Here is an 11,598-nt window from a genome sequence, read left to right as displayed (position 1 = left end):
AAATGCAACAAAGAAAGGACGAACTTCAAACAAGATCTGCTCCAACGCTTAAATAACGTTTTGGTGCTGTAAACAACTTCTGAAAACGCAAGCTAGCGAAATTTCCCCTTAAGTTTACGAGAACTCATTGCAATTACTTGTTTATAACATAAAGGCAAACTTTTCTTGTCACTGTTGAGGCGGATTAAAAAGCACTTGTTCCCTTGCATTTTAGAGCAAAACAAACAAATCAACTTTAAAAACAGTAAAGATAATTGTTATTTAATCCCAGTTGACAATAAAAATTCGATTTTCATTCCTTAAGAAAGGAAAAGCCGATTAAACTACTTTTTGAAAATAACAAACGGTTTATTTCCCAAGGAAAGAATTTGTGGCGTAACTTCTGTCACTAAGTATGAGCTGTTACTGGTATTATGTTTTGTCATTGTCGTTCTCTTTCGCTCTCCTTTCGTTTCTGTTCTAGTCATTGGTCCTCCAGGCATCATGTAACCTTATCAGAGCTTCTAAAGATATACGAAAAATTGCAACACAGAGAAAAAACCAGCTCTTAGCAAATTGAAAATAAACACTCAGCTTTAAGTTTATATCCCTCTGATGCTTGACTTGAATAACTGCGTAGCTGACCTGCTCAGTGGTCATCTTCAACAAACAGCTGACCTTAGTGAGCTCTAAGCTTGAGCCCGTGATACTGGTCAGTGGATACCTCGTTTTGACAGGTGTCAATTGATCAAAACATTGGTGTCCAATATCAAAGATTTATGCTGTAAACTAGTATGATACTGGTCACATTGGCATACATGGAGGGGTGGACGCACGTACGGACGGTTGATGACCAATATTTCTCAAATTGATGGGTTACCATATCTTACTACGGCGCCCGCAGAGCTCTGCTATAACATGAAACATCTTCCAGTTTAGTCATCACAGGAGGTCCTTACTTTCTGGTAAATCGAAGATTACCCGAAATTTTAACACATGAGTTAAAAAATGATGTAGTGTTCAGATCCAATTAGGAGTATCATCTCTTTGGAAGTTTAATCCTTCCTATTAGAGTAGTTTCTGAACTGGCACAAACTTTAAAATGTGGCTAAATTACTTTATTGAAGCAAAGTTAACATCGAGACAGGGCTTGCTGGCTATGAGGGGTGATCAGGGTCAAAATTCACTTTTGCTATTCCCCAGTTCAATTACACAATTTGTTCTACTTGTTATGACTCGAAAGTTCGTCATTACGAAAATGAAATACGCCATTTTATAATTACCAATTGCAATACTCCATTCTAATTCAGTTTGCTATTATTACATTTTGCCTTCCTGTTACGATGGTCAAGCTTCATATTGCGCTTCCAGTCTTGCCCCTGTCCTGGTTTATTCTGTGAACAGCAGTTTGGCGTTCAAAGTCAGTTTTACTTCGTGTTCCGTGACGATGTTCAGTTGTTCTGATACGCTTTCAGTTCCTGTGCAACCCCGCACCAGAGATCCTTCAAAACGAAAAATGGACGACAGATCAGGTGGCAATAATTTGAGAATGTGCTCATGATAGAGTTTCTCACGCAGCAAATCTTTTAAGTAAGGCAGTGGAACTATTAAGTAATGACAGTAGTAGTGCTGTGTCCTATCAGGGTGGAGCTTATTCTGCTGATTCAAGTGCTTCCAGTTCAACCACTTCCCAGTTCTTCAGAAGAATGGCGAACTAGAGCGACCACGAATTTTCAACGCAGTTTTGGTGGACTGAAACCCCGCTCCCATGAGCAGCAGGTGGGTGCAGCCGGAATTCTGGAAAGAGTGCCAAGAGAACCCTGAACCCAGGTCAGTGGTTGTGGAAGCGCAAAACGTGTACCCACAAGTTTTACTGCTTTCAAAAGACAGATCAGATTAGTCCGGAAAACAGAGACGAGAGGGAAGTATCGTGACAACCTGGATTGGGAGAAAAGAAAATAACGTTCAGAAAAAATACTGATTTGGCTGAAGTTCTCTTAGAGGTAGAAGAAGTGTATCGGAAGTGAAAAGACGGGGGCAGATTTTAACTTTTTTTTTCTTTAACATTTTCGTATTGGAGTGACAGCACTTACAGAAACGAAGAAATTACAGCAATCACAGAAAAAAAAAATTAAAGATTTGAGCTAACAAGTGCATGCTAACAACCCGCCCCCCAAAAGTTCCCCCTACTTGATGCACACACACACCCACCCACCCACACACATGCACAAAATACCCAATAGCGCTATGTGTTAGAATATCGAAAAAGATACAAATGTACGTTTCAATCTTCTACCCCATTTGATAGAGTGAGCTTGCCAATTATTGTTCCATTTAGCAATCTTACTCTCTAATTGTAGACAAACTTAATTCTTTGCAACAGAACGTAGAAAAGTGGTTTCAAATTGTTGGACCCACAAGAATATATGTACTGTTTTATGATGAGAATTATATGATTTAATAAGAGGAAGCAATCTTTCCTTTGCCAGTCACCACATAATGATTCAACTTTAATTTGTCTTCCACTACACCAAGCTATGAGTTCTTTCCACAGCAATGTAGTGAAATGGCAAGTCACAAAAAGATGTTCCAGGGATTCGTCCAACATACCACAAAAGGTGCACAATGAGGAGTCTATTTTGCCTATTTTTTTCAAAAACGTATTTGTCACTAAATACCTATTTAGAATTTTATATTGAAATTCTCATGACTTTGTGTCTAAAGCGACCAGAAAGGGCAAACTATGAATTTCGTTCCAGTCCAAACAAACAACATTAAAGATTTCATTAAACTTTGAATGACCTGTCGGTGGAGTGACAAATCCAGAGACCATCTTCCTATTGTGATTTTGGAAAAACCACAGGGATAGCTGAGATATTTAGGAGCTTCAAACGGACGCACTTTGTACCAATAATTGAGGTTTTATTCGAGGTTTTAAATTGTAGCGTAGAATAGTGTCAGAGCGTGATACAGTGAAGTGGTTCGAACTAAAGGCAAATAGAAACGAAGCGGATCCAAGCATAGGCAATTAACTAGTGCCATAGGATTTAAGAGCAAATGTTACCATCGGTCAAACATTTCGTGGCAACAGCTCAAAATTCAATTTGGCCGATATTCTCAGGTTAGGTAGACCTTAATGTAAAACAAATCACTGCATAGTTCTTTTGGCTAAATATCGATTAGTTTTCGAGAAAATCAATAATAACCGAATCCTGAGAATTTGCCACATTTCGAGCGTACAATTTAGGTCGAAAAAGAATGCTTCGCGTCACGAAATAACCGGCTCTAGAGAAATAAAATCTACTAAATCTTGTAGAACGATACCAAAATATGTGTCAAAAGCAAATTGAGCAATTCTTTTCTTTTCACTTTGAAAATATAAGTACATTTCGCTAACACTCTTTTATCAAGATGAAAAAATGCCAAAAAATAACCTTTAATATAAGTATGTGGTACTAAATGAAATACGTCGAAAAATCTGGATTTCCAAAGCCGAATAATCGTTCTTTTACATATCCAAAGGATTTTTGGGGGAAATGATTTAGCACGAAGAAATTCAATTTTAAAGTTGGATACAATGCCCTGTTTTAACCGACCTTCCAATTTACGTAGTAAACACACAGAAATACATAGCATTCAATCAAAAGCGGGATTGACGTAAAAATTTAACCAACATGTTTTAAAATCAAAGACATACATTGTATTTCTGCTGTACCTTCGTTTGATACAAATTTTAATCAAACTACAAGATAATTTGTCAAGATAACGCAGCTGTCATGTTTGTTTACACTCCAGGGTAAAGACCAGACGTGAGATGTTTTGTTGGGAAGTTTTCCCGACCAATAATCTGTGAATTCAAGATCAGAGATCAGATTTAAAAAGTTATTTTCGTTTTCCTTTTCTCCAAAATCAGTTTCGAACTAATAAACAAACCAAAGGCAAACAATTTAACGAGCCGTTTGTCTCAGAACATGTCTTAAATCCGTGACAATTTCGCACAAGAATCAAATATTTTGATCATAAAATTAAAGGGTCGTTTAACCTTCTTTACCAGCACATGAAGACTTCCACATCTTCATAGTATAATAACAACTTACATTTTCCTTGGGAACGTAGCCAAAACGGAGCTGGGCGTTCTCAGCAAGTTGGATTCGCAGAACATGTATTTATGGCAACTCAACGGTTGCGTGACCAATTATTTATTCCGGAAATGCGAGCGGACGTTCATGTGCACGGACTTTTTGTGACTGGAAAATCATTAACCCTTTATATAATGCTGCTGCTAAACATTTCAAACTTACGAGTCTTTTTAGTTTCAATATCAATTTTTACATTTTATAACCTCAGCTATACTCTACGGCGATAAACCACATAAACCATCTTCAAGAAGTTCTAGCCTCTGAATTAATTTCAAAACTGTCAAAGATGAAACACAACGCGTTTGAGCACTTCTACTAAAAGCTTTACCCCAAATCGAACTAGAAAATATACGTATGCGGGTGCCATGACGAATTCATTGCCCTGTACAAGAAAGACGTTGCCACATCTCAAGTTCGGAAAAACTTAACACTTGGCTTTGACCATCACCTAGTTTCTTTTTTTTTTTTTAACAATTCAGCCCAGTAATGGTCTCCAACTATGAAAAGGGTAAGGACATTATTGCCTAAGTGGGTTAAACGGGATCACCCGGACATGACCGGTCACGGATAATGAATTCCTCGATAAACTAATTTATCAAAGACTAGGTGGTTTTTACGCACATTTTCCAAAAACTATTGTTAAAGACATCCACGAGCAATGATAGATGGTAAAGTAAAGTAAACTTTAAAAAAAATTGAAAAAGAAATGCAAATTACTTGGCCACGTGATCGACTACGCCCTCCCGCCTCCAGTGTTCGAAAATCGTAACTAACGATCCTCATCACTTTCTAAACGTGTAGCTATAGATTTTCTGCATCAAAGCATTGACCCTAAAAAGTCTATGCGAAATCAGTTCGGAATGGTTCCCGAATCATTACAATTTGCACTGGTGTTCATTGACTAGTGCCAGTCCCGCTCTAACTAAAGTTTTCGTCAGGACGAGAAGCATATGACTTCTTACCATACCTCTAACTCTTTTTACAAGAAGAGTATTATTTGCCACTGTAGACCTACAAAAGGAGAACGGTTTGCTCTCTGTCCAGTGGGCGGTTCAACTCGAAGGATTTCTCGATAAAAGAGGGCTTGGTTGACCTCATGATGCAGTTAAAAATGATTTTAAAAATGAAATTGGAAGATTCCTTATGATTGGCCTCAAAATTGTTAGTCACAGGATAGCTTGAAAAAACTTTACATTAGACCATCCCCCTTTTAAAATTCTGAGTAATCTTTAAATCTACTTGAATATGTACAAGATTTTCCGTTTGTGGGCGTGGCTGTGATTCCTTTTCTCTCCACAGACTTAACTAATTTATAACAACTTGTTACATTTCATATAACACTTTTTCTTTTGTTGGCTTTTCCCTGGATTCCATCGTAAAATCTACCAGGATAATTTTGACGAGACAATTTACAACCCCCGTCAGTCGTCACTCGTAAAAGAGTATCTCTAAAATGTTCTATAGACGACACACATAGCGTCAAACAGAGCCGTCAATTTCAGTTTACCTCAAGTAAGACATTCTCGACATCACTGACTATTTTGTAGGTTAATCTCTACATATTCTAGTCAGCCTTAACTAGTTTTACAGCCACACCTGGCCACAATGCCTTTAATAATTTTCATATACGGCTGCTTGCGCTTGCCAGTCATCGATGCTACATCCAGTTCTAAGGCTGCACAGATCTTCTGCAGTGTTCGTATCGAAAACTTCGCCAGCCTAGACTGACCTACGATCTCACAGATGTTGTATGTTTCGTACATGATGGGATGCTGAAGAGCTAATGCTTTCGTTACTTCGTTGGACATTTCTTCGATTGCCTTTTCTGTTATCAGCTCATTCCTTTCTAGTTCCTCCTCCTCACTGGATTGTTCCACACTATAAGTTTTCTTTGCTGACAAGCGGGAAAAAAATCCTGCTATTTGTAGTGGTGTGAGATAGTCGCACTTGTCGAAGATATTAGAGCCATCGCTATGCTTTACTCTTCGCATTGCCTTTGAGACGCTCGTTGGATCTGCTTTTTGCCCAGTGCGTTCTCCAACTTGAAAGACTTCAGTCAGATAGTTTTTCTGCGCCACCGTGAGATTCTTTCTTTGTACTTCTGCTGACTTAAGAGCCCATCCCATCGGTAGCACGGAGCCATCATCCTCCACTGACTTAAATGCACCTTCATCAACTATTTCTGGTAGGACGCCAGCACCACACTCCAGTTTCGTTGCGTACATGGTCATTGCCTTGTCGTACAGCGTTTCCTGTTCCAGGGCATACTTGTGTTTACCACAGTCCAGATGTTTTTCTAGCGATGAGTATTGTAGAAAGGATTTGACACATCCCTCTTCTGGACAAAAAAACAGATTGCTTCCTTCGTCATTACAGCTTTCATCGTCGTCGCTGTTATTTCTGTTCTGTGGGGCCTCTTCTAAAACCGGTGTTTGCTTTGGTTTACTCCTGGCTTTGGCAGTTTGGAAAGATACTTCAGCAATAGAACTCTGTTTCTGTTTGTTTAGCTGAGGAAGACTCCCAACTTGTTGGCGGAAGTTGCTCCAGGGTACAAATTTACCAGAGCCAATTCCATAAGCTCTCCAAACATGCAAACCTTCCTGGGTGTATGCAATGTTGTTAATGAAACTAATGCCCTCCCATTTTACTGGAGTGGACTTTGCAGCAGGTTGTGGCCCGCTCACCGTCACCCGGACACCAGAAATTTCGCCAGATGACTCAATGGCCGTCATCATTTGAGAGGCTGTCTCTATGTCATGGCCAGAATTGAGATGGGTGTGCATGTGACTTTTAATTGTCGCGGCCTTACGGTCACAAGATCCTTTTCCGCCTTGGGGATCCGAAAAGTCAAAACGCTTTAGTTCAATTGCATGCTCGCTAGCAACATGGTAGACTGAAAGTAATGTAAACGCGCAATGATAGCATCCTGCGTTATCGCTCCGCATATAAACAGAGTCGACTTCTGGCATGATTTCCTTAAGTTGACGAAAGACGTCATCAATAATGGCGAGTACAGTGGAGCTATCCTGGTTACAGCTTTCGAAGGCATGAACGAAAGTAAACAATTCAGTTTCATCATTTGCATTCTTCCTCAATGCTACACTGATATGCCAGGGTATGCCACGTTTTCCGAACCAGTCGCTTTGACTTTCTCGAAATTTTCTCGGCAGAAACTTCATTGCCCAGTCCATCACCACTAACACTGCCTGTGGATCAAGATTTTCCAGAATTTCATGTCTTGCGGCATCCTGATTTACAGCGCGAAGGAGATGGGCCTTCCAAGCTTCAATACTCTGAATTGACTGTGAGATTTCATACTCCATCTCGTCTCGTTCTTCAGCACTACAGTTAACACTACCAATAACTGACTTGATTTCACGGAATAATGTTGGGAGAAGTTCGCATCTGTCGCATTTTGAGTCGTGTTCATGAATACAGACTGTGATGTAATCGTTCTCTTGAGGATAGCTGAGGGCATATTTCCAACAATGATCTGCGACCTTCGATTCTTTAGATACGTGAACCTTAGAAACACAAAAAGCTATTCAGCATATATCAATAAGTGAACATGAAAGCACAATATACCAATCTGGCATTAAGAAAAACGTATACACAGGTAACTTTGGCTCTACATCAAATGCTCATAGATTCTACAATATCCTTTTCTGCTTCATTTCTAACATGCTTTGCCGGGACACGACACAATATAAAAAGTAATTCTACGCATTACCTATCACAGTTTTTTCGGCCACAAATTCAAGCACCCATACTGCCAAGAAACGCAGGGTTTCATCATCACGAATATATCAAATATGTCTATCTTTGCACAATTTTACTAGTCTGTTAAATCCTTTATGGTTTATTATCCCTTTAATGTGCACTAACCGTAGAAGCAAAAACAAGAAAACTAAAATATCTTAGACAGAAGCAATCTTACCTTATAGTCACCTTTTAAGTAGCGTTTCGCTAGATGAAGTTTCTCTTTCTGCACCTTAGCCCACGTGAAACCCTTTCCATAATTATCTCCAAGCTTGTCTATCACTTCTAGTTCGTCAAAAGCTTTGGCGCCGGCAGCTGAAACATAGTCCAAACCTTGCAGAGATTTCCTCGTAGATGCGGAACATACACTGAGAACTTTCAATAGCGTTCTGCGACTCATTGGTACGAAGCCCACATCACTACAGTAGCTTAGATACTGAAGGACAATGTGCTCAGGGATCAAACTTCGAACAACATTGGGAACCTTTATTTCCGTATTTGTGGACAGTTTCAGAGTTTTCTCGCCAAAAGGCAAGTCTTGAATTATGTGGGTACTGGTGATGAACGACAAAAAATGATCGAGTTTCTCTGGCGCAATGTACATTCTTGTGCCTTTAACAGATTGTACGTTCGCACCTCTACCGTGGAGTAATAAATGATGTCTAGCTATGTTAAAACGATACCTGGACAAATTAGGTATCCATGTTTGCAAATCTTTGAAATTCACCTTATCCGCCATGATGGACAAAATCTGCCTCGAGAGCTCCAATGGTCTGCGTTGTTATAACATTCGGCCAAACATTCCATCAGAGAGGAGTCAATAGCACTTTTGTCAAGCTCTGATTTAACCAGTGAAGACAATAAAGTCTCAGTTTCCCCAGGAACAATCTCATCCAAGCATACATTAACAACTTCTCGTACCTTCCTAGTATAAAGCCTTTTTGTCCGCTCGGAAGCTTCTGCCCATGGTTTCCATGGAATGGCGAATTGGACTAATATCTCTTGAAATCAGGAATTTGTTCAACTTCTCCCTTGGCATTACAGTTGTCTCTTCAGCAAAAGATGGTTCATAGAGACTACTTTCTAGTATAGGACTTGTTATTGGGGTGAAAGAGATTTCACTTTCCTCTTCTTCTTCTTCTTCTTCCAACTCCTCCCCCTCATCCTTCTCTTTCTAAACCACAAAACAAATGAAAAAGAAGAGAATAACAAGGAAAATTTAAATGAAGGAGAAAAAATACAGCAAGGGAAAAGGGGGGAGAGATTACAATAGATTTAAAAATCTATTACAATTTAACGAAGCATGGTTAACTACAGAAACCAATCATTCGTTCCAGTCTCCTCACGGTTATTTTTCTTTCTGAGTTATAGTTTAGAGAGAGTATCCGGATTAAAACATGTCAAAATCCCATATGAACATAAAACTGACTTTTGTATTACGAAAGCCAGTAGCAGAGATTTTTTCGTAGTATAATTCTCTTGTATCTAGCCTCAGCGAAAATCTGCGGGAACCAGCAGTTTATTCTACGCATTTTGAGGAAACAAATTATGATGTGATTAGTCACAAGTCCCCTCTCACATTATGGAGACAAACAGATTGAATAGGGAGGACTTGCATGGTGTGTTTTGCCTGTTACTTCACAGGATGACAGAAAGCAAGCTGACTATAAATAGCGTAATGTGGATCAAAGCTTACCAGATTCAAGTTTTCCATCTACATTAACACACTGGCGTCAGTGAAACGAGAAGTCGAACTTACTATGGCTGACGACTCTTTTTCTTCAGCTACAAGCTGAGGGTTTTCCGACAAGATGCGCAAATACCTAAGAAAATTAAAGTGTAAGGCTTTACTTAAAGTCAATATTTTTAAGGAAACGAAGAGAGGTCACTACAGTGAAACAAAGTTTGCAAAATGCAAACTTACCCGAGCCTATTTGAAGAAATACTCCAGTTTTCTTTAAAATTATTTGGGAATCAATTTTCCCGATTCCTCGGTCACATTTTGGCCACTTTTTTCCTCTTCTGTCATGATTGGACAATGCCTCTGGAACTCTACACCTCGCAGTGGATCCTCGCCTCCAGCTTAAACCAAGCTTTTTGCGATGTAATGGACAAATGGTCATAGAATTTATGTTTGCAGGTTGAGTAAATACTGCTGCTCTGTTGAGGATAAGGTCAACTTCGTCCATTGGACCGGAAAACCCCAGGCTGGCTGTGTGGTTCGAAATTGCTTTTGAACAGGCCAGTAAAGGGATAATTTGTGTTTCTTTTTTCCTGTCTCTCGTGTCAAATCCACACATTCCTCCTACGATAGACTTAAAAGAACAGCACACCTCCATATTCACGCAATGAACACGCGTCGCAACTCGCTGTGTTTACAAACGTTTCACTAAAGCTGTTACAAAATGAAGATTTCTACTTTTGGACTACAAACAAATTCTCTCCATTCGCTCAAAACAAACAAAAACTGGCACCCGTTTTTAAATTAGTACTGACATTCTTAATTAAATTTATTTGATTAAAAAAGTGATAGCGACGACGTTTTTATCATTTCACTAGGTTTTTCCCTAGGGCAACGCCGCAATTTTTTTTTTGTTTCCTCAGGTAATGATTTTTCTATAGCGATCTTATTTGTTTTTTCTTCTTTTTTTACTCTGATATTAAAAAAAAATCGCTAAGATCCATTAGTCACTTGTTCCATGTTCCAATCCTGTCTTTCTGCAGTTGTAGATTTCACTTGAATGAAGTGGTATTTCACAACACCCACGTGATAACATATGTTTTTGACTTGAGGTCTCTTGGTTCCGCTTTGGTTTACTGCTCAGTTCAAAACTAATGTTTCGGCAAAGAAGACTTACGAAAGGCACTCCGATACCATTTTTGAGGAAAATGTAGGCAGTGAAAACGAACAACAAAAACCAACGTCCAAAGCATGGAAAACAAATAATGCCACCGTGCCACTATCATGTCGTGGGAAATTATTTTCAACGATTGGTTCACGAACCAAACGAGACCTGCAGAAATACAGTTTTCTTCCTCATTGATTTGAAGACAAAAAAGTTAGATTCTGTACGTTAAAATAGACCTCGACTTAATGTATTCTGCTTAACTTTTTAGGTGCCTCTGTCAAGTGTAGTGTGAGTGCAGTGTCATGTCATGTTTGGGACAAGTTGAAACACCGAAATTGATACAACTTTAAAAATCAATTTCTTCGCTCTGAATCATTTCCCCAAAAAATCCTGTGGCACTAAAAGAACAACTCTTTGACTTTTAAATGCTAGGTTTTCAACGAATTATATGCAGTGCCACGAGCTTAAATAATAGGCTAATTTTAGATAAGTTTTCTTCTCGATAAAAATAGGTCGGGCAAATTAAATTACATTTTAAAAGGAAATAGGCGACAATTGATAAAAGTTGCTTTAACGGTATTTTTTGACATCGGTCAACAGTATGTGGTAGATTTTATTGCTCTAGAGTGTTTTACTTTGTAACACGAGGCGTCGTTAATCGCCTTAAGTTTCACATTGAAAGGCGGCGTTTTCACAAAATTCAGTGATTATCGATTTTCTTGAAAACTAATCGATACTTAGTAAAATGAACTATGTAGTGTTTTGTTTTACATTAAGGTCAACCTAAAATGAGATTATGGGCCGAATTGATTTTTGAGCTGTTGCCACGAAATTTTGAAAATGTTTGATTTTTGGTAACATTTGCTCTTAAC

The sequence above is a fragment of the Montipora foliosa genome, chromosome 11, assembly GCF_036669935.1.
Source record: "Montipora foliosa isolate CH-2021 chromosome 11, ASM3666993v2, whole genome shotgun sequence".
Lineage (NCBI taxonomy): Eukaryota > Metazoa > Cnidaria > Anthozoa > Scleractinia > Acroporidae > Montipora > Montipora foliosa.
Note: the sequence above shows the minus strand (reverse complement) of the source record.